This window comes from Chelonia mydas, chromosome 7, assembly GCF_015237465.2.
Source record: "Chelonia mydas isolate rCheMyd1 chromosome 7, rCheMyd1.pri.v2, whole genome shotgun sequence".
NCBI lineage: Eukaryota > Metazoa > Chordata > Testudines > Cheloniidae > Chelonia > Chelonia mydas.
In genome coordinates, this window is record NC_057853.1 from 119,359,411 (window position 1) to 119,386,585 (window position 27,175).

At 43.4% G+C, this 27,175-nt stretch overlaps 1 protein-coding gene and 1 long non-coding RNA gene across 3 annotated transcripts in view; both read right to left on the bottom strand.

The window, feature by feature from the left end:
- WBP1L (WW domain binding protein 1 like) overlaps positions 1–27,175 on the bottom strand; it is an 81,428-nt gene that overhangs the window by 51,397 nt on the left and 2,856 nt on the right. The window lies entirely within an intron of this gene.
- LOC122466491 lies at positions 11,165–26,436 on the bottom strand. Its single transcript, XR_006292055.1, has 2 exons — positions 24,695–26,436; positions 11,165–13,662 (listed from the first exon to the last, which is right to left on the bottom strand). It is a non-coding gene; the product is annotated as an uncharacterized LOC122466491 (long non-coding RNA).

Genomic DNA, 27,175 nt, shown 5'->3' on the forward strand with positions numbered 1-27,175 from the left:
TTAATGCCTGCAAAGCCTAGAGCAGAGACCCAGAGGTCACTTTCTTCTAGAAGAGAGACTTGTTCTCAGATACAGAGTTGGAACTTTTACCAGGTAAGTGACTCAGGATAGGCCTGAGCCTGTTGTTTTTTCCCCTCCCTATGTCTCAGGGAGAACCTGAAATGAAACCACTTCCCTCTCTTTACCAAGTAGCATGGAATCAAAGGAGTTTTTTGCCAAGAAACACTGAATTTCCTACAGTGTCTCTTCCTAATGTAGTGCTGGACTCAAGGGCAGTCTTGACTGGGGCAAGATAATTTTTCTGACCCAAATTTGGTAAGCGTATTTGAGAATAATCAATCTCTCTCTCTCTAAAGATGACCAATGGCCCTCAGGGGTATTGTATTTTTAGTTTAACTCCCAGCAGGAAGCTCTCTGAGGTGCTTACTAGCTAATGCAATTTTCTAGGTGACTTATCTTCAACAGTCTTCACAAAGAAACTGTTAAAAACATTTAATTAGTGCCAGTGTGTGCGAGCAAAAATTTTGATTGAAACTTATGGGAAAAGTATGAGTAAGGTTATCTTATATTTTTTATTTTGTTCTCATAAAAATTTTGATCTTCACTAGAATATGAATATGAGTATGAGTATGAAATGCACATGAAGTGGTATTTCGGATAGTAAGATTCCAATTTTAAAGTAAGTTAGTAAATACTAATCTATAAATTAATAAGAATATTCACTGATAACCATAATGGGAGTGGAAATACCATGGTATGTGCATATTACCAGATTTGATCTCGCTCATTTTAGGGTAACCGGAGTAATTCCAAAGAAGACAATTAATTATGCTAGACTGACAGCAGTAAAACCAAAAATATGGCCCAGTATGCATGTTCTGTAAAGCCTAATAAAAGATTAATTAATTCTAGTTTGTATCATTTGGCTAGTACAATGATAGAAAAAGCCTATATTTGGAAACATCTGTTCAAGGGACACAGCCAAGGTTGAACCAGGAATCCTCAGTTCTGCATCGTCTGACTTGACTGGTTTTCTCAACTTAAATATTGCATTATCAGCAGTATTGTGGGCAAGGAAAATGAAATATTAATGCAAAAGACTTCACTGCATGTTAAGATTTTAAATGTAAAAAGTCAGAAAGTGAAAAGCTTCAGGTTCTCATTGCAATATTAACTCACCTACTTTACACAGACTGGAAATAAAATGAAATTTTTATCAGTTTTACCTCAGCACATACAAAGCTGCTACATTAACAATGCAGTCTTAAGGCTGAGCAGTTAAAAACAGAAGAGCCAGGAAAAACAAGAGTTCAGGTTCCCACAGCGATGTTATTTTGGCCATGTTACACATCCTGTGTGTTTTTCACTTCATATTTAAAAAGAAGAAGAGCATTACAGTCTGTAGAGTTAATGCTTGAGTTAGAAAACACTCAAAAAAGTTCATTGACTCTTTGCTGTTACAAAGCCTCTATTTCAGCCTTCTAACTTTTTCAAAATAGAAAAGGCATTTACAGAATTATAAATAAAGCAACCTTCAAAAACTACAGAAGAAAGAGTCGCATGTAATTCTGAACCAAGCTGATTTGACCACCTCCTCCAAACTTTTTCCATACTGAGACATTATTTGCCATATTTCAGCCTAGAGAATTTTTTGGACCAAATTATGAAACCACAAAAATAGGGACTTCACTAATATCCTTTTGTCATAAATACAAAGGGAAGGATAACCACCTTTCTGTATACAGTGCTATAAAATCCCTCCTGGCCAGAGGCAAAACCCTTTCACCTGTAAAGGGTTAAGAAGCTAAGGTAACCTAGCTGGCACCTGACCCAAATGACCAATGAGAGGACAAGATACTTTCAAATCTAGAGGGGGTGCGGGGAACAAAGGGTCTGTCTGTCTGTGTGATGCTTTTGCCAGGAACAGATCAGGAATGCAGCCTCACAACCCCTGTTAGTTCGTAAGTAATCTAGATGGAAATCTAACGCATTTCTTGTTGTTTAATGGCTGGTAAAATAAGCTGTGCTGAATGGAATGTATATTTCTGCTGAGCCTTTGCCTTCTCCATCTCCAGTGCACGCTTCCTCTCTTTTTCCTTCTCCTCCATCTCTTTTTCCTTTTCCTCCATAGCTCTCCTGTGGGCAGCCTCCTGGGCTTACTTATTGAGTTGTTTTAATTCGACCAGTCTCTGGTGTTCCTTTTCTTTCTCTTTTGCTTCCAGTCTGGTTAACTCCAGTTTGCATTGTGCCTTGCTTTCTGTCATCCTAGCCTCTCTGTTTTTAACTAACTTTACACCCGAGAGTTAGAAAGAAAACAAAACAAAAAAAATGGCTTGTAAAATTTTGCTGTACTGTAACCTGATATCCCCCCTCTTTTTTTTTTCTTTTTTTTCTGATAGCCTACAGAAAAATCCTTTTGTTATGCCTGTTGCTCTGTCCCCCAGGCAGACAGACAGACTCTACAGCTGCAATCACCTTTTACAAAACCTATTAAAATCCTGCTGTGCTTCTGGTTCAAAATGATCCCACCGCTCTGCCACCATATCAAGGTTCCTTCCCCACTCTGAACTCTAGAGTACAGATGTAGGGACCTGCATGAAAGACCCCCTACGCTTATTCTTACCAGCTTACGTTAAAAACTTCCCCAAGGTACAAACTTTGCCTTGTTCTTGAACCCTATGCTGCCACCACCAAGGGTTTTAAACAAAGAACAGGGAAAGAGCCCACTTGGAGACGTCTTCCCCCAAAATATCCCCCCACGCCCTACACCCCCTTTCCTGGGGAAGGCTTGATAAAAATCCTCACCAATTTGTACAGGTGAACATAGACCCAAACCCTTGGATCTTAAGGACAATGAAAAATCAATCAGGTTCTTAAAAGAAGAATTTTAATTTAACAAAAGGTAAGAGAATCACCTCTGTAATATCAGGATGGTAAATACCTTACAGGGTAATCAGATTCAAAACATAGAAAATCCCTCTAGGCAAAACCTTAAGTTACAAAAAGACACAAAAACAGGAATATACATTCCACCCAGCACAGCTTATTTTACCAGTCATTAAACAAAAGGAAATCTAATGCATTTCTTGCTAGATTACTTACTAACTAACAGGTGTTGTGAGGCTGCATTCCTGATCTGTTCCAGGCAAAAACATCACACAGACAGACCCTTTGTTCCGCCGCGCCCCCCCCCCCCACCTTCCAGATCTGAAAGTATCTTGTCCTCTCATTGGTTATTTGGGTCAGGTGTCAGCTAGGTTACCTTAGCTTTTTAACCCTTTACAGGTGAAAGGGTTTTGCCTCTGGCCAGAAGGGATTTTATAGCACTGTATACAGAAAGGTGGCTATCCTTCCCTTTATATTTATGACACCTTTATTCAGAGGTACAATCACATAAGAAGAAATGTGGGGAGGAGGGATGCAGAAGTGAAAATCATGAGCTTTGCAGTCAGATTAAGAGGGATGCCAACAGAAAAGCAAAAAAAAGTTTTGTGCCTGGGAAGCTGCACATTGGCCTGGAGCAATGAACAGCAGCCAGTGGGAGCTGCGATCAGCCAAACCTGCGGACGCGGCAGGTAAACGAACCGGACCCTCCCACCAGGGGGCTTACCCTGGCGGGCCACGTGCCAAAGGTTGCCGATCCCTCGCCTAAACCAATCCATGCAAATAGCATAATAGTCCCATTCCAAATGACACTGACAGGGAAAAAAGTTCCATTTTTATTCAGCAAGGTCTGGCTCAGCCTTACTAGACACAGGAATACCTCAGAAGCTTAAGGTTATTTTCTATTGATATTTTGTTACATTCTTCTGCATCCTTTTTTTCCTCTCTCTCTGATAAAGAAAATATGAACATTATTTTACACAAATACCTATCTTTTCTTAAAACAAAGCATGGTCTTTAGATTATAGAAAAGAAAGAACTTGGATTTGGATGACCTGGGTTCTAGTCTCAATTTTGCACCAGACTCTGACCTTGGCAAAGTCACAGGTTTCCTAGTCCTCAATTTCCCAGTGAGCGGAATGGGGATATTACTTACATATCTCAGAGGCAGCTTATTTCGTTAGAGCTTGTAAAGCACTTCAAGATCCTTATATACAAGGCACTGCAGATGTACTGACTATTATATATTCTTATGCTAAGTTAGGCATATTAACTAATTGGTATACAGTTGCAAATAACTCTTATGACTTCCAGTTGTTCTTGTCTAAAGAAGGTAATTTTCCTTGGTTTTAGAACTGGCCACTCACCAACTCAAACATGCCAACCTTTTAAGCCTGTGGTTTATCAGCTTCCCTTAATCAGGGAAAACTTGATACAGGTAGAAAGTCATCCTCTGCACTATGACAGTGAATGACCCTAAATAACTGAGCAATCTTCAGAGAGTAAGAGAAAATACAGGCAATTGGATTCAATTCTCAATGTTCTATGACAGTGGTAAAAACGAGGACAAGGACTGAATGGGTAAAGAGGACTGAGGCCACGTCTATACTACAAACTTTGGTTAACGCAACTGATGCCATCATATACGTGCTGAAGTTAATCACTTGTACACATGATACTTGGCTGCTTGCATCAGTGCTGTACACCCTCACCAGGACTTCTTGTGTCTATGCAAACCGCAGTACACCACTGGTAGGTATCCCAGTGCTGGGAGCTACTCCCCTCGCGGGGGTGTTATTTTTACAGCGCTGTTATCTCTCCCAGCACTGGTGCCGCGACTACACAGCCACGTTAATGCACTGCTGCGTGAAGACATACCCTGACAGGTGGAATCGCATCATAATGCAGGTATGGGATGACACAGGCATACGGACTCCAGAACAAGAACAAGAGCACTGACAGCAAAGAAGCAAGTGACGATCACACTCTGGAAGCTTGCAATGCTGGATTGCTACCGGTCAGTAGCAAATAATCCACAGTGTGGACCTTTGTCACACAAGTGTGTAGGGCCATTGTGTCCTGCTGTCCAGGACTATGACACTCAGCAGCGTGCAGGACATACTGGATGGATTTGCAGCAATGGGCTTCCTCAACTGCAATAGGGCTAGAGATGACACATATACCCCTATTTTGGCACCAGCCCACCTTGCCCTTTATTCCCCGCTTGAAGTCAAAATTCTCTCTACAGCAAGCAGTATGGCTTTACTTTAAGTGAATTTAGTCCTGAATCTTGATGGAAGGTGTTATCTCTCTGTAAAGCCCTATAATTGTTACCAGCCTAGACTGGATTTGAATGGATAACCTGGACGTGAAAAGCTCCGTATCTCATTACCAATCCCTTGACCTGTACTGATTCCAAATAGCAAATACTGAAATCACAGGGGATTATGGCTCTAGGAGGAGGAATAGCAGCAGGAGCAGATAAACTCTTAAGAACAAAGATCATGGGTTATGCAAATATATCAAGCAAACAGAGAAAGACTGAATACAAAACAAAGAGTGGTCTCCAGGTGCAATATACTACTTTGTATCTCAGTCACAGCTAACACAGATCACAATTATTTAAAATAAACAAATAAAATCACATTTGTCTCAAAGTGTTCTAAAATGAAGGCAAGAGACTTTTTGGCTCCATTCAAATACACACAACCGCAACCCCACCCACCCACACCCTGACTCAATACATTAGGCAAGTAGTATTTCACAATACCTATGCCACAGATTAGAGAAATCCTGGATGCTACATCTTAGACTATGTCTACTTTGGCACTCTTGGCCCTAAAACTTGTGTTGCTCAGAGGTGTGAAAATACACTCCCGTGAACGACAAAAGTTTTGGCAACAAAAAGCGCTGGTGTGAACAGTGCTTTGTCGGCGGGAGTCGTGCTCCCATTGACGAATCTACCGCCCCTGGCTGGGGGTGGTTTTGTTTAGTCCTTGGGAGAGCTTGCGCCATTGTAAGGTGCGCTGTGCAGACAGACATAGCCTAAATTTGTAGAGCCCAGCATCTAACGTCTACCCTCCAAGACCTATGTTGGCTCGCACTACCCAATGAACATTCACTGCATTTAGATCCTGGTGCTATGCCAGTACAGATACGCGCCAGCCCTAATGATGCAAGAGGAAATTCTCACCATGTTTCAAAGTGGCATCAGCAGAGAGAGGTCTAAAGGAAGTATCTTATATCGTTTTATTTTTTTAAACTTTGCAATGTCATACCTTCCAGAGAGGTTGGCAGACTAGGAGACAGCCACAAACAACTAAAAATCTTCACCAATGGAGCAGATACTACTCGATACCTTTAAATGACTACTATATGTGCAGATTTACTGCTTCGTTAGAAGAAAAGGAGTACTTGTGGCACCTTAGAGACTAACCAATTTATTTGAGCATAAGCTTTCGTGAGCTACAGCTCACTTCATCGGATGAAGCTCACGAAAGCTGTAGCTCACGAAAGCTTATGCTCAAATAAATTGGTTAGTCTCTAAGGTGCCACAAGTACTCCTTTTCTTTTTGCGAATACACACTAACACGGCTGTTACTCTGAATGCTTCGTTAGACTATCTACATAGACAGCAATGGGCAAGAAACATTCTGATCAGCAGCAGTTCCCTTAACCTCTTTCTGGTGAAGGATGTTCCTTCCTTGACTAGCCATCATCTCCACTCTCCCCTCATCCCAAAACAGGGATGCTTTTTGAAAAGCTGTGTGGCCATCAATCACTAACACCAGTGACCACACATAGGAAAAGAGCCATTCACCTGCTATGGGGACATTTTTGTTCCATGTCTATATGGTGTCTAACACAATGGGGTCTTGGTCTATGACTAGGTTCTACGGTAATACAAATTAATAATAATTTGTTGCTTTTTGTTATAGTCGAGCCACTCTAGCCGAGATACACGCATCTTCCCCTAAGCCCCTCCATCTCACTCTCACATACAAAACATCCCAGCAGAAAAGAACCAAACCCACCATATTAAGACTAACTAGAGGACATGATTGTATCCACGAGCCGTGCATTTTTGGTCTCCTTGTGAAATCCTATATACCAAAGTTCACATTAAAAATAGTTTGCGGGAAGGAAAGAAAAAATGTGATACAAGTTAGACAAACAAACAATCAGAAGACTCAGACAGGCAGTGTTAGCACAGATCACATTATAAACTTTTAAATGTTCTTGCAAGTGACCTTGTTTCATTTACACATTTCTGATTAACCCTTTTGCATCTTAGAGTCTAACATATAATCTCTGTTGTTGCTTAAATCATCTAGCCTGCCAAAGAAAGCATGAGCCGCCTCAGAAGCAGAATGACGCACATAAAACAATAAATACTAATCCCCAGTGTGGATTCCACGCAACTGAATTTGGTCATAGAAAATGGGATCAAAAGTTCTAAAACAGACATGCACTGGAGAAATTAGGAATCATCCCACAGTCATATCCAAAGTCTGGAGCAATTCTTAAAAGAATAATTGCTGTCAAGTTAAGAGAAAGGAGAGCAGAAGAAAGCCAGCATGTATAAAAAGTAGCCATTAGGCAGCGTTTTGTGGACACCTTAAAAATGACACACACAGCTTATTGATCAGTGTTATCATTAAACCATATATGGTACTCCATCCATAATCACTCCTCACTTAAAAGCTTGAGAGAGAAAAAAAGGTAGGCATTAGAAAGCCAAGAAAACAAACATAGTGGTTCTGGCTGACAGACTGGGAGAGGAGTGGAGGGGGCCAAACCAAAGGGACTCCCACTGAGAATGCTCTACCTCCAGCATCCAGACATTTAAATCAGCAAAGCCCTGGCAGCAATGAGCAAATATACAATACTAGCTAGCATCTAGGGCCTCCAGGAGAAAGAGGTACCAATCAAAAGTAATTCTGTATACATCCACCAGGATCCACAGGTGAGTCAACAAGACTTCAGGGTCAGCGGTATCAGACTGCTGTTGATAGATCTAAAAGGAACTGCATGGACACCCAACCTTTGTCTGTGACTAGAAGCTCACCAACCAGTGACTAGCATAGTCTCTGCGCCAGACCCATGCTCAAACACTCAAGGAAGTCTGAGGATTCCATTATCTGCTCTATCTTTTGTAAGCACCAAGCAGAATTGGGGGGGGGGGGGGGGGGAATGTTGGTCATTAAATACTTCCTTAGACGCTCAAAAATAAACCTCTTTCCCTATACGTTCCCCCAAACCAACCCCTAAATTTAGCAAACATTATTATTGTGCGTTTTTAGAGAGGGAAAGCCAAAATGGTTATTTTGTTTACTTCTCTCTCTGCATACCAGCACCATCCAGGGAGTCAAAGATATGCACATGCCTGAGTGCAGACACAGACACAGTGAATGCTAGTTATGCACAACTTCTTGGTTTCCAGTAAAAAGTTGCCATTATCCAAGAGTTGTCAATAAATGAAGGTGTTTTCAAGTGCACGCACTGCATATATACACTACAATTATACAATATACTACAACCATCTTTACAATGAGTAAACCAAACATTAAAAATGTTGATGTAGTTATAATCAATGCTCAAAGTGAAACAACACTGTAACAATTTATCCAATGTTGTTTGCTAATAACCAGCGTCCACTGCTCATCTACTCACACTTGCTCAGCAAAGGGCTCACATAGGGCCACCAGAACCCAAACGCCATCAGCAAAACACAGGTCAACATTGTGACAGCTTACCCCCGCCCCCCACTCCAGGGTGCCACCTGATGTACTGGGGTCCCACTGAGCCCGCCCACTCCACCAGCCTGGGCTCCCTCACCCTGTCCTGCTGAGCCAGGCCCTCAAGCCTCCTCTAGCATACACACAGATAGGTTTCAGAGTGGAAGCCATGTTAGTCTGTATCAGCAAAAACAATGAGGAGGCCTTATAACATCTTAGAAACTAACAAATTTGTTAGTGTCTAAGGTGTCACAAGGCCTCCTCGTTGTTTTTACACAGGTAAGGACACACCCAGCTGCAGAAAGAGACAGACACTGAAAAATCAGCTCTGTATGGGACGAATCAGCTAGGGGATTGCCCAGCACTCCAGTGCACACACCCTCTGGGATGCAAACCCAAAATTGTACGGTCTTGCGCTGCACAGAGAACTGTGCAACATAAGCTCATGAAAATCACCCCCTCCCTCAATGTGGAGGAAGATATACACAGCTTTTTGCCCCAGTTATGAATTGCACAAACTGGTTTAGAGAAAACAAAATAAGTTTATTAACTACAAAGGATAGAATGTAAGTGATTATAAGGAAGAGCAAACAGATCAAAGTGGATTACTGAACAAATAAAAACTAACATGCAAACTAAGCTTAATACACTATAGAAACTGGCTACAAGTAAAAAGAAAAGGAGTACTTGTGGCACCTTAGAGACTAACAAATTTATCTGAGCATAAGCTTTCGTGAGCTACAGCTCACTTCAAATAAATTTGTTAGTCTCTAAGGTGCCACAAGTACTCCTTTTCTTTTTGCGAATACAGACTAACACGGCTGCTACTCTGAAACCTGGCTACAAGTAGTAATTTCTCACCCTAAATGTTTTAAGCAGGTTGCAGAGTTTCTTGAAGACAAGCTGCTCTTGCTTACAGCTTAAAACTCCTGATATTCCTTTCACAACCCAGGCACCTTTCCCAGCCTGGGTCCAATCCTTCTCCCCCCTGCTTTGTCCCTTTCTTAGATGTTCTCAGCAGTCATCCTGTCTGGGGAATTCAGTGAAGAAAGAACCCCGATCATCTCACTCCCCTGTCTTAAAATAGGATTTACATGTGGCGGGAATTCTTTGTTTCCCAGTTTGATTCCCCAGCATGGTGGAACATTTCACATCAAAGCATTGTTTTAAGTTAGGTCAAAATGGGGGTCTAAACGAACTGCCTGGAATTCTATTAAGGATGGCTTCGCTCAAAGAAATGACCACCATACAAAGAATGTTGTCATGAACACATTTCAATTAGTGCTGGGGTTCTCAAACTGGGGATCATGGCCCCACAGAGGGTCATGAGATTATCACATGGGGGGTTGTGAGCTGTCAGCCTCCACCCTCGAACCCCACTTCACCTCCAGCATTTATAATAGTGTTAAATATTAAAAAAAAGTGTTTTGAATTTATAAGGCGGGTCGCACGCAAAGTCTTGCTGTGTGAAAGGGGTCACCAATACAAAAGTTTGAGAATCACTGACTAAGTGAGTGAGAAACTCTACTTGTAAAAGTTATACTGAGCCAGTTATCTACATACAGAAGGTAAGACAGCTCAGAAAAAATACTTATGGGTGACAGAACACATTAAGGGACCCTTTTCTCAACAGCATTCCACCTTATCTGGCAGAATGAATATCATGTCTGCAAAAATTGCTTTACTTATTCTGCTAGAAATGTTCCTTAGAAGTGCTAGGAATATTTATTTCAGGTGGGTTTTTCTGCTGAGAAAATGACATTTATTAGAGAATCTCCAGGCTGGCCTGACTTGCTGAGGAATTACATGTTAAAGTCAGCTGCACAAGAACTCATTAAAGTGAAGTTTTGAATTAAAATGCTCTGCCTTAAACAAGAGACTTTGTTGAATATTCCCACTAAATAATACCCCACTGTTTATGGCTTGTAGATCCGTCCTCAAACCATTGATTTAATATGCTAACTACACAGTAAAAGTTTGCACAAGGTCAATCAAATGTCAATTATATGCAATGCAGATTACAACATAGTGAATGATGTCTGAAAAAAAAATCAGAGAAATGTTTATGCTGTTCAGGCCCAAAATTTAGTTTTCATATGCTTTTATTAAACATTATGTAGCACCATGACTTTGCACATATTAAAAAAAAAAAAAGACCATCTCCACCCCCAGAAAATTTACCATCTAACTTAGACAAAAAAGAATAGGGTATTATTTACACCTAGCAAGAGAATCATGCAAGGGCTGGCATTTTTAAATGGATGCCCACCATGGAAATCCAAGCAGGAGCAGCCAGTTTTGAGATGGATTGAAGAGAGCAAAGATATCTGATGCACAAAAAGGATTCTCCTGCACAGGACTGGAAGCCCAAATACAACTGCATTTCAGCATGCTAGCACATCAAAAGTAAAACCTGAGACAGTCTAGTTTCACTGTCCAGACACAGTGAAAGTCAAAATGTCATCTAGAAAAAGTATATTTGGTTTTGAAATTCCAGGTTGGCAGGGGGTGGGTGTGCGGTTGGGTTTTTTTTTTTTTTTTTAAATGGGAAGTATCCCTTTAAGGCATCTCAGAAATTCTGTCTTCCCTCAACTCCCAGGAAGGGTGTATGTGATAAGCGGTCCACTCTCTAAGAAGCTAAAACCAATCAGATAACTGTTTGCTCTAGATGTTCCAGGCACTTTTAAGATAAAAAAAAAATCTGACTGACAAAGCAGTTTATGGTGCCAGTTCAGCTTCTGTATTTCCTTTACAACTGGACTGTTTGTATCTGAGTGATCTCTTCCTCATTTCACTGCCCTTCTGATCTAACCTGCTGGTTTAGTCCCAATTCTGTGACTTCACCATCTGCTGCCTTCAAAGTGAATTTGATGTAAGAAATTCACCCTTTTAACTTCGCTACAGGATCAAATCAAACATGAGCTGTGAAGAGGAAAACCTTTCACCCTGAATTCTTCTCTACCATATGTGAAACGTGCCACCTGGGGCTTGTAGAGGCTCAGAAACTTAACACTTTTATAGTGCTTTACGCTTCTATTTGTTTACGGTAGCATCGCCATGTGCCAGGCACTTTGGAACCGTCCCTACCTTAAGGATAACAGTAGCTAAGAAAATACGTAAGAATTCAAATCAAGGCTCCACAACTATGTATAATAAAGTTTGTCCACAATATTTAAGGACTCTGAACATCTTGGGACAAAGATATCACAGAAGAAACCCAAAGTTTCTTAATCACTAATTGTATTTTAAACCTGAAGGATCTAGTGCCATACACTGGACTCAAGAGCAGGAGATGAAAATGTATTTTACGTGCTGCATGCTGTACAAATATTACACTATTCATCTCACAATATCGCTGTAAGGAGACACAGCAAGTATCAGGGTTTTGTGAATCTGTATTAAGCGATCTGCAACAAGCTTTGTATGAGTAGCGGATAGGCCAGGGGTCTCAAACACGCGGCCGCTGGCCACATGTGGCACGCGGAGTTATTTGCTGCGGCCCGCCAAGCTCCCTGCGCCCACCCCAAGTTATTTCCTGCGGCCGCCAAGCTCCCCTTACCTGTCCCCCCTCACCCTCCAGCGCACCATGACCCCGCTCCTCTGCCTACCTCCAGGTGCTTCCCGCCGCCAAACAGCTGTTTGGCGGAGCTTAGTGCTTTCCAGGAAGGAGGGGGGAGAAGCAGGGAGCCGCATGCTCAGGGAGGAGGCGAAGACGATGCAGGGCAGGGGTGGGGATTTGGGGAAGGAGTTGGAATAGGGGCAGGGAGGGGGCAAAGTTGGGGTGGGGACTTTGGGGAAGGGGTGGGAAGAGGCGGGGCAGGGCCTCATGGAAGGGGTGGAGTGGGAGCAGGGCCAGGGGCAGCGGTGGGGGATGTGTGTCAGTGATGCGTGTCAGTGATGCGGCCCTCGGGCCAATGTGCTAGTCCTCACGTGACCCTTGTGGTCATTTGAGTTTGAGATCCCTGGTATAGGTATTGTTATCCTGAGATTAAGGTACTTTTGCCTCATATTATCGCTGCCACACAACAGTTATGGTTCAAAACAAGTGCTCAGCATTCTGATCAGACATCCCATGGTGCACTGCTCCACTGCTGTGGTGTATGTATTTTGGCATTTCCCACCCTGCACATTGTAGGATACCTACTGGAAGACAATGGAATTCTGAAGTTTGGGGAAAGGGGGAGGCATCAAACTACATTCCCATGATCTCTCTCTTTTCATCCCATCATCCATTTGGGTTTTGCAAGTCAATGCCGTTTTCAAAGTGCTGATAGGCAGCATGGAAGAAACATTGGCGAGCACTGCAATCCTCGGGATGATGAATATAAACAGGCTGCAGCAAGCATGTCTACAGTCATGCTTCATGACTTCAGAAGCAGGCCATCTGAAAAACACAGGCTGACATCCAGGAAACACTTCTCCAAGATATTTTCCAGAAGCGCCTTCACTTAGAGTGCCACTTTTGGACTTGGACAACTAGCACTGACTAGTGGGACAGAACAGTGCTATAGACCTGGGATGACCAGCAGTGCTGGCAGAATTTCAGGATGTCAAAAGCCACTTTCGTACAAACCTGTGCAGAGCTCATGCCAAGGCTGCAGTGGCGGGACACCCATGTGAGAGTTGCCCTCAGTGTGGAGAAGTGTACAGCTAGTACCATCTGGAAGTTAGCCATCCCCAACTACTATTGATCAGTAACTAACTAGTTTGGTGTTGGTACGATCAACCACTGAGGCTGTTGCCATGGAGGTTTGCGCAGCTATCAAGGAAGTGCTTTGCCCCTGATTCCTAAGGCTAGGCAATGCACGGAAGGTGAATGGTTTTGCACAGTTGGAGTTTACAAATTCTTTTGTGGTCATTGAGGGGATCCAGGTGCCTGTTCTTTGCATCTTCACCCTCCAGCACCAGACCGTGGAGTTCAAAGTTATTTCATCCTGGGGCTGCAAGGCCTGGTTGATCAGCATGGACAGTTCACCAACATTAATGTGGGGTGGTCTGGAAATGTCCATGATGCCAGGAGCTTTAGAAACCTGAGAATTTCCTGTAATGAAAAAAAATTGAACTTTTGGTTCAGTAGTCTTTGTGGACCGTGGCAGTGCCATACATCAGTCATCCTGGGAAACCTTGCTTACCCTCTGCTTCCCTGACTTACAAAGCCTTCTACTGGGCAATTGGACGGGAGAAAGATACACCATAAGTAGCTGCAGAATAACAGTGGAAGGTACATTTGGGAAACTGAAAGGTAGATGAAGGAGCCTGATGTCAAGACTGATGAGAAATCTCCCTCTTAGGATAGCTGTTCTCTGTGTTTTACATGACTTTTGCCAGAGCAAGGGGGAGAGCCTCGTAGACGGTTGGGAGACCTGCTGAATGTTTTGAACGGGCAGAGAAGATACCTGTACGACACGTTACAGGGGCACAAAGTCAGGCATACACTGTGCTCCTACTTTGAGGCTAGGGGGTCACTTGTCAGAAATGTGTATGCTTTTGTTTAAGGCTCAAATCAGGATTACTACACACACATATTAACATGCCCGTGCCATGCTGCAAAGCTTTGGTCATGCTATAAGTGGGGATTCTACTATGCTTTGTGGGGGTTTTAACATAGTGTATGTATGGAGGTGCACGTTTTCGTGAGTTGTTCTAGATGCACATCCCAGACTACAAAAACATTTTGAATGTATTTTTAACAAACTATACACCAATATAAATGTTTAGATCAGTAAAAAATGTTAACCTACATAACAATATGCAAATAGTAAATGAAAAAAATACCACAGACAAGAGTAGCATGCAGACAAGTTTCTGCTTTTAAGGTCACAAAATGTGCATATGTAGGCCACTCAACACTGTTGTCTGCATCTTTGATGCGGGAGGGCCTCTCCCTTGTGGGTATCTCCCACTGTCTGCTATTTTCTTTGTTGTCCCATGGCACAGAATGCCTGGAGCAGGACCTGCTTCTGAGCATGGCTGCAGGGGACACATAGGCTGTCAACCAGTCCTTGACCAGAGAGCTAGCATGTTTTCCAGGAGGGCTGTTTGCCTACCCATCCCCAGCAGCTGTGTTTGTGAGGACCATGCCATTTTTCTGTCTTTTTCCCTCTCTCTGTCATGCTCCAGGAACCCTTCCTGCCACTCCTCTGTCTTTTTATCTCTCTCTCTGGATGCACCTAAGAGTTCTTTGAACACATCATCCCTTGCTTTCCTCTTCCTCCTACAGAGTTTGAACAGCTGTTCACTTAAAGTTAGCACCCCTGTCCTTAGTTGCCACAAGGTGTCAGCTGCTCTGGGGGGAGAGGGAGAGAAAAAGAACAGCTCGTTATTGTCAAAATTGAAGTCTCAATGCCAGCAGAGATAAAATGTTGCTTTTTCCTTGATTTTGGAATTCTATTCCCACAGCTCTTCCCAGTCTTGCGTGAGCTCAGAAATGGTAAGACTTTTCACAATCGTCTTTCATAGAATCATAGAATACCAGGGTTGGAAGGGACCTCAGGAGGTCATCTAGTCCAACCCCCTGCTCAAAGCAGGACCAAAACCAACTAAATCATCCCAGCCAGGGCTTTGTCAAGCCTGACCTTGAAAACCTCAAAGGAAGGAGATTCTACCACCTCCCTAGGTAACGCATTCCAGTGCTTCACCACCCTCCTAGTGAAAAAGTTTTTCCTAATATCCAACCTAAATCTCCCCCACTGCAACTTGAGACCATTACTCCTTGTTCTGTCATCTGCTAACACTGAAAACAGTCTAGAGCCATCCTCTTTGGAACCCCCTTTCAGGTAGTTGAAAGCAGCTATCAAATCCCCCCTCATTCTTCTCTTCTGCAGACTAAACATCCCCAGTTCCCTCAGCCTCTCCTCACAACTCCTGTGTTCCAGTCCCCTAATCATTTTTGTTGCCCTCCGCCATTTGTTGCCATTTTGTTGTCTTTGTTTGTGTAGAAGCCCTGGGCCTGTGGTGTATGGTTGCTCTGCCAACCTGGGCAAACGGATAATAAATGTGAGGTCGACTCTGGGTGTTGGGAATAGGGGCTCCTCTGCAGGCTGTCCATACGTTGAGGAGCCATCTCCTCAAAAGGCAAAGGATTTTGATCAAAAAGTTAACGGGCAAACAGAGAAAAATATGCCATGTAGCTGTTTGACGGGGTAGTATCCCAAAGCTTGGGCAGGAATGGAAGGGAACCATAAGCTGAAGGAGCAGTGCCGAGAGTGCTGCATTGCTGTGAAATCTCTGTGCAAAATTAGAGCGCTCTTTAGCTTACGTTCTCTTTAACCGTTGCAGATCAGCACAAAGTGCCCTGCAAAACAAACGATGTCCTGCTTACAGGATCTTTTTCAAAATGTTTATGTACCACACGTGACTTTTCCGGTGTAACTCACAGTACCTCACACTGACTAAAAGCTGAGGGCATCAATGACGGCACACATCAGATAAATGCTTGGTGCTTTCTCTTTTCTGCACTTGCTGCTACAACAGAACTGCTTTTATTTAAAACCATCTCATTGTTAAGCCACACAGTGCAGCTGGGGGGGGGGAGGGGGTTAGAGGGGGTTGCGTCGATTGTGGAACGAAGACTGGGTGGGAGTGGAAGGCCAACAGGCAACACAGTGGCTAGCTGGAACCGCAAACAAGTTATGGTTGTGTTTGCGCATCGATAGAAAAGCGTTGTAGAACGTATACACTCTCCAGCCCAGACAGCAGTATGAGCAATGGGTGGAGGGCTTAAAAGCCCAGGTGATGGAAAATGCCTATACAAACATGGCGGGGTTGAAAACACATGAGGCGGAAAGAAGGCAGACCAACATGGCAACACCCTCAATATAGCTGTATTATAATAGATCACACAATACTTACCGCAAGTGATCCGTTCCCCAGGTCTGGTGTCTTCCTGTGATCCAGACCATTCCTCTGGCTGTGAACTGGCCAGCTCCTGAGTCTCTGGGACTGCATTTCCCTCTTTGGACTTGTACACATAAGTTATGTCAACGTAAGCGCTGAAGTCGCTCAGGGGTGTGGAAAAGCCACCCCCGAGTGACGTAAGTTACACTGACCTACAAGCCAGAGTGGACAGCGTTATGTCAGGGGAGATGCTCTCCCGCCGATATAGCTACTGACGTTCAGGGAGGTGGAATAATTATGCCGATGGGAGAGTTCTCTCCCATCGGCATAGAGTGTTTGCATTAGAGTGCAACAGCAACGCAGCTACATCGGTACACTTGCACCGCTGGAGCAATTATAGTGTAGCCTAACCCTTAGTTCATCAAGTCAACGATATCAGAGATTTCGTTATCAGTCTCCTCCCTCTTGGTTTGCGCCTTGGTTGACATTGGCGGAGGGTGTCCTCAAAATGCAGGGGTTCAGTGGTGAGATTTCCAGCAAGTTGACAGTCCTATTCATTATAGAAGCTGCAGATGCTGCAAGCTCTCCCAGAGGTCCTATTATTGTACTTCACACTCCTATAACCCAGTCGGAGTTCCTTTCCTTTATTGTGGCATTGGCTTAAGTCCCAGTTGTACCTCCCTCTCTTTCATTTGTTTGGACAGCTGCTTGTACATTTGTGCATTTCGGTGGCTAGAATTCAGATGGGCCTGTATGTGCTCCTCTCCCAATAGGGCAATGAAGTCTTCGACCCCAGCCAGAGGCCACACTGCAGTACAAGTCTTGACTGATCAGCATTGAGGAACAGGACAGCTTTGCAATCTCCACAAGAGATAGAATTACAAGACACAGAACTGCACCAGCATTTAAATAGGGAGGTGACCTCCAGCTATAATGACCCCAGCCACTAGAGAGCACACAGGTAAACAGACAGGCCAACCCTGAGCCAGCAAAGCAGTGTGGGATACCAGCAGGAGGAATTGGCAGATGAACAACAGTTTTGGGATGGGTAAAGTCATTCCACATCTCTCAGTAAGGTAGGGATGAAAAATGCTGACAAATGCAGACTCAGCCAGAGGACTTTATATGCAATATTTGTACAAGCCAGATAACATTTTTTTAAAAACTATTTATATAATTAAATGTGAGAATTAAAGGCATAAACAAGCTAAGTTTTACCCTGCACCCAGTGCTGAAAGAAAGGACAATGACTTACAAAGATTATTGGAAAACCACTTAAAGTTTTGCAAGAAATAGAAGAAGTTCTCTTCATAAGAATTTTGACAAAGATTGTGTGTGTCACTCATTTAGGAATCTAAAGGAATGTTTAAAAAAATTGTAATGGCAGTTTAAGTGTTTAGGCTTCAAAAAATTAGATTCTTCTATACTGGAGATGCAGGACAGGAACTTACAGAACCAAAATGGAGAGGGCTAGGACACAAATGGAGGAAAGACCTGAACAACAGAAAAAAACAGGCATTGGACTGAAATCCCCAGGGCAAGAGGCAACGAGCAGACCGAGCATAACATGGAAACGCAGAACAGAACTGAAAGCCATCAAAACGATAACAGAAGAAGCTTAGACTGCAGCGAGAGCCTGTCAAAGATGGAAGCGATGGTGAAGACCCTATGTTCCGCACGGAATAAAGAGGCTAGGGTGACCAGACAGCAAATGTGAAAAATCGGGACAGGGGTTGGGGGGTAATAGGAGCCTATATAAGAAAAAGACCCAAAAATCGGGACTGTCCCTATAAAATCAGGACATTTGGTCACCTTAAAAGAGGCATAAGTCAGTCAAGTCAGTCATACTGGATATGCAGCAATAGCTCACCAGAAGCCCACCCAGATGTTTATTTTCCTCCACTTGCAGGCGTGTAACTCCACTAATACAAACACACCCATCATCTAAGGTCTCTGTAAGTTGCGTGGCTGCACAGCAGCCTAGTAAGCAGCCCCGGCGGACCTGCCACGGTGGTGGAAACAGGCACCCCCCCCCCCCCGTGGTCCCCACCTAGCCTGGTCCCCAACCTTTTGTGGCCGGAGGCGGGGGAGATGGGGGGGGGGGAGAAGACGGGACAGGTGTCCCGCCCCCAGCCTGAACCTAGTCCAGTCCTCAACCTGCCGTGGCGGGGAGAGGCGCCTCTCCCACCCCCCCCAGCCCAGGTGCTGCTGCAGGAAGAAAGAGCTGGGGGGAGGGCAGTCCTCTCTCTCCACCATAGCCCCGGAGCAGCCTCCACTCCAAACCCCACATCCCTAGCCCCAGTTATGCAATGCTGTACCTACATGCAGTGGAGCGAATACTCCTTCCTGATCCTTGTGGCCATTAACTTATACCTCAACCCCTACTAATGTACAACAAGACATTTAAATGTGTGACATATGACCTAAGTGTGGAACACCTGGAGTAGCGATCAAACTTATTTTTAACTTATTCTCACTGTGTGGATCAAATGAACAGATCTGCACTCTCTTACAGGAGAGGAGGTTAAGGAATGGTTCCCTACTCAAGGGTTTTCAGAGATGTTCCCAGCCCAGGCTTCTCATAGGACATATGGGGAGATCCCTGATCAGGCTGCCCCCAAATTCAGTAAATGCAGGCCAAACTCGCTTTAGCTGGACTGCGTTGGTACTGTCGTCATGCTACCACCACCCAACCAAGGGCGCAGACGGTCCTCAGCTCTCCTCCTCCAGCAGCTGTAGCCCCTCCCACTTCTCCTCGCTACACTTCCCCTCCAAAAGGGGAGAGAGATCTCGGAAGGAACGATGATTAGAGAAAAGAGAAGGGAGAAAAATGGGGCCCCATTACAGTTGTCACAGGAAGGAAGAGACAAGTTGAGCCTCAACTCTATGAAGAACACAGCAGCCAAGGGCCACCTCTTCTTCCTCTGTCTGTGAAAACCATATAGGCCCCAGCTGCCTTCCCTGCCCAGAAACCACAATGGACTCCCTTCTTCAGAGGCCTTGCTCTACTGCTTTAAAAGGGAAGGGGGAGCAAAGAAGCAGGGGGCTAACCGCCAAAGATGGGTCACCTTCTCTTCCCAGCCCTGCTGGCTCCTGAGGTCTGCAGAGCATCACCTAAACTGGCAGTACAGCAGCATACAAAGGCCAAATCAGCTGCAATGCAGAATGTACAACAAAATGTTGATTCCTCAAGAGCTCTGGTTTGCACGATATTTGATAACTCCTTAGTATTCAAAGCTAATAAAATGTATTATTGCTCAAAAAAAATTAGTCTTTACAATCCTGCTACAGTATTTGACTATGAGCCCCTGTTGAAGTGAATTCCCCAGGATGACTACCGTACTCCGACTATTCTGTTCTTTTTTTAAACCCAGGATTATAACCTGACTGATTTCAACGCTTTAGGGTAGTGTTTCTCAACGACCAGTCCACGGACCTGTGCTGGTCCCCCAGATCTCCCTGACACAGTTTAGGAAGGCAGCAAGCCAGTCCCTGGTATCAAAAAGGTTGAAAAACACTGCTTTAAGGCATAGTATTCATTGGTGATAGATGAAGTTTATCCTTAATCCTGCTCTACCACTTCTTCCACTATATTTCTTTCCAGTTAGCATTGAACCAAGACTGCAGCATGGCATGCAGAGGTGCTTTGTCACAGAAGTTCTGTTTTTTGTACTAGATGTATAATCAAGATACTAACCATTCACCTAATGATTACAAGATACCATGGCACATTTTGCAAATGTAACGGTGTTAATCCCAGCATACCCAGCATTTTTGCCAAATTCTAATCCAAGTATTTACATTCTGCTCCTAATTTCCCCACATCATTTCAGATGGATAAAATAGTCCCTTCAATTCCAGTTCTGAACTGTTGGGCAATGTTACTGTGTACTATTAAAGAACTTCTGCATTCCACCTCAGAGGAAGCGGCATCAATTCCTGTATATCGTATATAATATACTGCAAGCAAGCAAGATGGAACTAAGCCTCACTGAAAGTAAATGAGACTTGTGTCCTAAATCAATTGTCTCTCTAATATCCAGGGGCCAACACAGCTATAACACTACAAACCTACCAATTAGGTGCTTTTGAAAATTCCACCCAGAGTCAGTAAATGGCTTTAGTATCTCTGCTTCAAAAAGGGTTACGAAATTACTATGCCTAATAGAAACCTTAGCGTTTGTCTCACTGATTCAGACACTGCACAGTCTGCACATAACGGATTCCCAGGGTCTTCAAAGGCCCTGAAGTAGGACATTCATTTTCTAAATACACTTCTACTGCTATCACTTTCCAGTTTCCAACAGTTCTAAACACTTCACAGGGAAGATATAAAACAATGTTTTATTAATACAAATTTATCCAAGTTTTACAGGGAAACAAAGACCATTTAATGCTTTGGTTCCCCATTTTCTAAAATCTTTGAGACTGGAGTCCACAGTAGGAAGATTTTTGTTTGAAGGCATCACACTGTATTATGTATGTCAAAGTCTCCATTCCCTGTCATTTTGTTCCTGCAAGTGTATCTGCTTTGTTACAGGCCAATGAACACAGGTGAGTTTTGGCTGTGATTTGTTAACTCAGGGAACACAGCCTTGAAATCTTGATTAGCAATCACTTACCACACATGCCTCCTATCAGCCCAAAGCTATGTGGCAACAGAATTGAGATAAAGCAGCAAAGAGCAACATCACACAAAACTTGCCTCTTACCTCCCCCATTCTAAAAGCACTCAAAACTTATTTTTGGTATTGCATTTTTCAAGCTTCAGCATGCTGACGTTTGTTAAGGAGGGTCTCGGCTTCAGTCATTCCATTAGATGAAAGCTGCCCACAGTGTTTTCAAGTGTAGAGAATGATGGGAAGGAAAATAGTTTTGGACTTCTATGGTGACTTGCATTCATCCTTGTGAGGCAGGCACGTCTTTTCATTTCACAGATGGAGAAAATAGTCACCAGAGGTCAAAGGACTTGCCTCAAGACACAGAGAGAGAATCTATGGCAGAGCTAGGAATATAATCCAGAACTCCCGATTCCTAGTCTCATGGCCTAACCACTAGATTACACACTGCCAGTAAGAGCAAGGACAGGAATACAAGGACAGGTTAACTTAAGTATTTTTGTTTTTCTGAAGAGACACAAGCATAGGAGATGCAAAAAAATTCCAGATGAGACTGACGGGAAAGGGATCAAGATCTTGGGCTGATGAAGAGGAGCAAAAATAAGAAATTAAGAAAATAAGTTAAGAGGTTACTGTATTTTTGACACTGCAATTTGAAACAGACTGAGGTGAAATGCTAAGTCCTGGCAAATGGAACGCAATCACGGGTGACGAAACATCTGCAAAGGCTATTTTATCTAAACTTCAGATCACAAGAGACTTAAGATTCAAAAACAGTCAAAATGACAATAGAGAGGTAGTTTGAAGACAGCACTATATAAATTCAGCCCTCTTCCGAAGCGTTAACTGTTTGGAAAGTCTGCAGATTGGCAAATGAGTCACCCAGTAATGAAAGGTTTCAGAGTGGTAGCCATGTTAGTCTGTATGAGCAAAAACAACAAGGAGTCCCTGTGGCACCGTAGAGACTAACAAATTTATTTGGGCATAAGCTTTCGTGGGCTAAAACCCACTTCATCAGATGCACGGAGTGAAAAATACACTCCATGCATCTGATGAAGTGGGTTTTAGCCCACGAAAGCTTATGCCCAAATAAATTTACTCCATGCATCTGATGAAGTGGGTTTTAGCCCACGGAAGCTTATGCCCAAATAAATTTGTTGGTCTCCAAGGTGCCACAAGGACTCCTTGTTGTTTTTGCTAGTAATGAAAGGAACTCATCATATAGATGGAGACATGTGTCATGATCCTTGGCTCACATTCAGGCACAAAGACACATATGAGTATCCAAAAAGTACTAGATGCCTTCTAAACACATAGTAAGACATGGTCCCTGCCCTAAAGAGGTTACCATCTAAAACAGTTTTGTCTAAGGTTATTATCGTTAAACATTTAGCAGCCTGTTACACAACAAGATCCTAGGTTTTGCCAGATTGGCTCAGATCCGAGATCCATCTAGTTCAGTATCTTGTCTCGGACAGTGACTGGTACCAGATACTTCCGAGGAAGGTGCAAGAACCCTGCAGTAGCAGACTTGGTATAGTCTGTCCACAGTCTCAACCTGATCTATGAGATTAGACCTCTTGGAACACTGGGTGGTTCCAGACAACTGGAACAAAGCTAATGTGTCCCAGTACTACTGGAACAACTTACTAGGGGTTGTGATGGATTCTTCATCACCGGCAATTTTCAACATCAAGACGGGATGTTTTTTCTAAGAGAAATGTTGTAGTTCAAACAGGAATTAATTCAGGGAAGTCCTATGACTAGGGGCCTACCAAATTCATGGCTGTGAAAAATGCATCATGGACTACGAAATCTGGTCTCCCACCGTGAAATCTGGTCTTTTGTGTGCTTTTACCCTGTACTATACCAATTTCACAGGGGAGACTAGAGTTTCTCAAATTGGGGGTCCTGACCAAAAAGGGAGTTGCAGGGGGTCACAAGGTTATTTTAGGGTGGATTGTGATATTGCCACCCTTACCTCTGTGCTGCTGCCTTCGGAGCTGGGTGGCCGGATAGTGGTGGCAGCTGGCTGAGGGCCCAGCTCTGCAGGCAGCAGGTCAGAAGTAAGGGTGGCAATACCATACAAGGTCATTCTTACTTGTGCGCTGTTGCTGGCGGCGGCTCTGCCTTCAGAGCTGGGCTCCCAGCCAGCAGCTGCCACTCTCCAGCTGCCCAGCTCTGAAGGCAGCACCACCGCCCGCAGCAGCGCAGAAGTAAGGGTAGCAGTACCGCAACCCCAGTACAATCACCTTGCGACCCCCTCAACTCCTTTTTGGGTCTGGACCCCTACATTTACAACCCCGTGAAATTTCAGATTCAAATAGCTGAAATCATGAAATTTACTATTTTTAAAATTCTAAGACTGTGAAATGGACCAAAATGGACAGTGAATTTGGTAGGGCCCTACCTATGACCCATGACATACAGGAGTTTAGCCTAGATGATCACAATGGTGTCTTCTGGCCTTCTAATCTATTAATCTTAGAGAATGGATTAAGCCCTGAAGCATGAGGTTTAATATTCCTTCCAAAATGTGTTAGTATTAATCATAAGCACTGGATATTCATGATATCCATATGAGCGTCCAATCCCTTTTTGAATCTTGTTAAATTCTTGGCCTCATCATCTTCTTGTGACAATCTTCACAGCCTAATTATGCATTGTGTAAAAAACATATTTTATTAGTTTTGCATTTTCCACATTCTAATTTCACAAAATGTCTTGTGTTATGAGGCAGAGAGAAGTTCTTGATGTACCCTCTTTATACCTTCAGCATTTTATATTTGTCTTCTAATACCTTCTTATTTGTCTCTGTCGCAGGGTACGTACACCCCAGTCACAGGATGGCAGGTTGCGTGCGATAAAGGGTTATGGGTCAAGTGGCTAGTGTAGATACTGCTGTTTTAGCCTATAAAGCATGGCAGTGCGGCCTAGCAGCCAGAGTCCTTGGGGCTGCCCTTGCTCTCAGGGCAGCATGGTCTAATGGCCAGAGTCCTTGAGCAGTGCCACACCCTGCGATAGGTGTGGGGCAGGGTACGGGGATCCGGGCCCACCATTCTCAACCGGGTCCTGACCCAGGGCCCTAAGAAACCAGTAGTCCATGGTTCAGCTCAATTTCCTATTTTAACAGTTGTGTTCCCTGGGTTGCTTCCTACCTCTGTTTCCTGCTCTGAGTTCTCCTACGGGTGTCAGCCTTATGGCCCACTCTCATCCCCCAGGGTCAGCGGGGATTCCGCCGTCGATCCAACTGGCTTGGCCTCCATGGTCCGTAGCGCCAGCAACAACCTGGCAGGAGCCCACAGCACACATCCATTCTCCTCTTCAACCAGCCCAAACTAAGCTGGGCCACTCCCTTTTATATCCTGTCTCCAGGCTAAGCATGCCCATCAGGAGTTGGGGGACATGGCCTCTTCATCTCACAGTGTGTGGTTAACCACAGCCGGATCAGTGCGGGGGAGGTACACCCAGTCACAGTCTCCTTTCTAAAATAAACAATCCCAGTCTTCTCAATCTCTCTTCACACCAGTTTTCTATATCCTTGATTATTCGTCACCATTTTCTGAATCCCACCTAATTCTGAGTGAATAAATAAAGACATTATAATGTTCTTCATACCATTCCTTATTCATCTTAACATCTTGTTTGCTTTCTTGACTGCAGCTGCACATTGAGCAGAAGTTTTCATTGAGCTGTCTACAATGACTCCCAGGTCCCTTTCATGCACGGATACCGTTAATGTAGAACTCTGAGGGGTATGAATAGTTAAATGTATTCCTCCAAAGTTCATTACTCTGCATTTATGAACACTGAACTTCGCTTGCCATTCTGTTACCTATTCACCTAGCTTGTTTAGATCTGTCCAAGTTCACCACAGTCTTGTCTGGTTCCAACTGCCCTAAATAGCTTTGTCTCATTTGCACCTTTTGCTACCTTGCTACTCACCCTTTCCGGATCAATAACAAAGATAATTAGACAACACTGGATCTAGTATGAAACCGTGATGCGCCCCACTATTAAACTTTTACCATGATTAAATTTGATTATTTAATCCTACTCTGTTTTCTGCCTAATATAATTTAAACACGAAAAGGATAATAATCTTACATTTACTATATGTAATGCCTCGTACCACAGAGGATACCAAAATGTTTCCGAGTAAATTGAAATACAATTACATATACAAGAAACACCTCAGCTACCACTGAAACACAGCTACCACTCACATTAAATGTGACCCGCGTTTAAGAATGCCAAGCAATACTAAACAACAGGCACTCAGACACCATTGTTACAAACAATATAAGGGATTAGAGATGGATGTTTAGGAAGAGAAGAATTTTGAGAAGAATAAAATTTGGGAGGATATTTTAGGTAGGCAGGCCATATAAAAATCCTTTGATGGAACTTGGCCAGAATAATACATATATCCAGCAGCACTATACCGAGCCATTGGTTCAGAAGAGACTCAGAGAGAAGAATGCCACCTACTGGATATGTTGAGATTCAAGCCCTGACCTGGCCTGACCTTGCTCGGCTTGTGAGGTCTGACAGGATCAAAGAACAAGGTGCTATGGCTGACAGCCATAGTTAGCTATAACCAGCCCTGAATTTTCTGGGTTGTATTTTTAAATAAGTTGTTTTTGTTTTTAATCAATCAATTTTTAATTGTAGTGGATTCTCAGACAGATAATTATGATTCCGAGTTAAAAGCAGCCCCAATTACTCTAAAAAAAAAAAAAAAAAAACCAACAACAACACAACCACCACCACCACCAAGGACTTACCCAGGATACATTTTACTTTTTCAAACCAGATTTTACATTTGCTGTATAGAAATAAATTTACGCCTCAGCTCAGATAGCTTGGAGAAAATCATGTAATACTGTACATGGTTCTGAGTTCACAGCCATGTATGAAACAAGAGTTTGAATTGATGGGAAAACATGCTACACACAGGTGGACAGCCAGTTGAATTATGGTACAACTATCACAGTACATGGAGTCCTTAATCCAACCTGCAGAGTCACTTAGAGGTTCCCAGTCTGAGCAAGGACAGAATGTACTTTGATCCCCACTGTCTCCTGCCAAAGCTGCAGAAATCAGTGAGCCAAAACCAACAGTCTCAAAAGATATTGTGGCAGAGGTGTAATATGCCCTATGGTTATATACAGCAGATTTCATTCTGAAGGATCTCAATGCACTTTTAAAAATATAGGAATAACTTCACTCCCTGAATAAAAGTGGCTAGGCCAACAAAGGTCTTTTGGAGTCTAAGGCTATGTCTACTCTAGCATTTCTGTCAATATAACTTATGTTGTTCATGGGGTGTGACAAAACACCCCCCTGAGTGACATAAGTTACACCAACAGAAGGGCCAGTGTGGACAGTGCTATGTCAGTAGGAGACGCTCTCCCACTGATATAGCTACCGCCGCTCATTGGGGCTGGCTTAATTATGTCAAAGGGAGAGCTCTCTCCCATCAATATAGAGCGGCTACACAGGAGATGTTACAGAGGCAAAGCTGCATCAGTACAGCTGTGCCACTGTAAGGTCTCTAGTGTAGACATGGCCTAAAAAGAAGGACCTGTACCCTGACCACACCCATCGGTGGATTATGGAGCTTTTTCCTTGCTCTGATGTTTCAGGCACAGGCCTCTACGTGAGGCAAGGTACCAGCTCAAACCCCAGGTGCTAAATGCAGCCTCAGCTCAGGTGAAATGTGGCAGCTGTTTAACAGCATACACCCATGTTATACAAAAGTTTAGAACACTAAATAGAAATGCTGTACTATGATAATGCTTGACGTAGCTTCAACTGCAGAGCTGAGTTTTGCACTTAAAGCAGGGATTCAGCCTCCTTCTTATGTATAAAGAATAAAAAGTATCATCCCCAAAATTAGAACACTGATATTGAACTTGGCGTGAGACATTTTACAAGTAAACCCATTACACTGAGAAGACTTGTAAAATGTGTCCTTTAAGCTCTCTCAGACTGTTTTGTCTCAAATGATCTTAAGACTGGAACAACACAGGCTCTTCAAACTTTTCATATTAGTTATACCTCATTGAAATCTGTGCATAAGCTACATTTGACAGA